Source organism: Bos indicus, chromosome 4 (genome assembly GCF_029378745.1).
Source record: "Bos indicus isolate NIAB-ARS_2022 breed Sahiwal x Tharparkar chromosome 4, NIAB-ARS_B.indTharparkar_mat_pri_1.0, whole genome shotgun sequence".
Lineage (NCBI taxonomy): Eukaryota > Metazoa > Chordata > Mammalia > Artiodactyla > Bovidae > Bos > Bos indicus.
This window is the reverse complement of record NC_091763.1, coordinates 14,996,333-14,997,335: the sequence shown is the minus strand read 5'-3', so window position 1 is coordinate 14,997,335 and position 1,003 is coordinate 14,996,333. Positions and strand designations below refer to the sequence as shown.

The 1,003-nt window shown below is 40.3% G+C and overlaps 1 non-coding gene across 1 annotated transcript; it reads right to left on the bottom strand.

Annotated features, from left to right (window-relative positions):
* Nucleotides 1-372: 372 nt before the first annotated feature.
* Nucleotides 373-444, bottom strand: TRNAY-GUA (transfer RNA tyrosine (anticodon GUA)). The gene has a single exon. It is a non-coding gene; the product is annotated as a tRNA-Tyr (tRNA).
* Between the last annotated feature and the right edge of the window lie 559 nt (nt 445-1,003).

Below are 1,003 nucleotides of genomic sequence, written 5' to 3'. Positions count from 1 at the left end.
TAAATCACTTCTATCTCATCTACCGTAGTGCAGTGCTATGCTGCAAGTGCTTATAAAATTTTCTCTAGAACAAATGGAACTGTTAACTCTTTAAATGTTATGAAGGTACAAGGAAACACAAAGTTTCCTTCCTGGAATTTTCCAGAGACTCTATTGAACATAATTGGAAGTCAACACATCCTTTTTGTTCAGTACATCAATCCCAGGTGAGTTAGCATTAGGAAGACTCCATTCAGTGGTGAAAGTGATAGTCGCCCGGTCGTGTCCGACTCCTTGCAAACCCATGGACTGTGGCACGCCAGGCTTCCCTGTCCATGGAATTCTCCAGGCAAGAATACTGGAGTGGGTAGTCATTTCCTTCTCCAAGGGATCTTCCCAACCCAGGGATCGAACCTAGGTCTCCTGCATTACAGGCAGACACTTAACCGTCTGAGCCACCAGGGAAGCCCTCAGTCAGTGGTGTTTGTTTTAAAAAGCAAAGTAAAGCTGTAGATATAGTATCCAATTTCATGTAACTGTTTAGTCACTAACTTAACATTGCTTAAAAAGTCCTTATTACCAACTAAGGAAAATTCTATCTTTTGTGGGTACTGTAGAATTTTGATAGTACTCCTACCTAAGGGCAGGATGTCCCACTGAAGTCATTCAGAGTTTAAGTAGACTGTACATGCAGATGTGGAGGCCAGAGGTCATGTTTGTCTTGTTATACTTATTGGACATTAGCCAACGTTTCATACTCCAAGAGAAGCAGATCACAAGAACACTTTCTTCTGTGTTCCTCACTACTCACACGTTACATCAAATGTCAAGGAAAGGACACAAGCTTGAAGATTCATTATACTGTATGTGCAAGTTTCAGAGTAAGACATATTCTGATTTTTGTTTAAAAAAAAAAAAAAGCCTTCCATATTATATATGACCTGGCTCCAAGAGGAAAGCCAACCCCAGACCTTGAGAAAAGGTTTGCAGAAATAGTGATATGATAAATAATGATTCTAGCCTG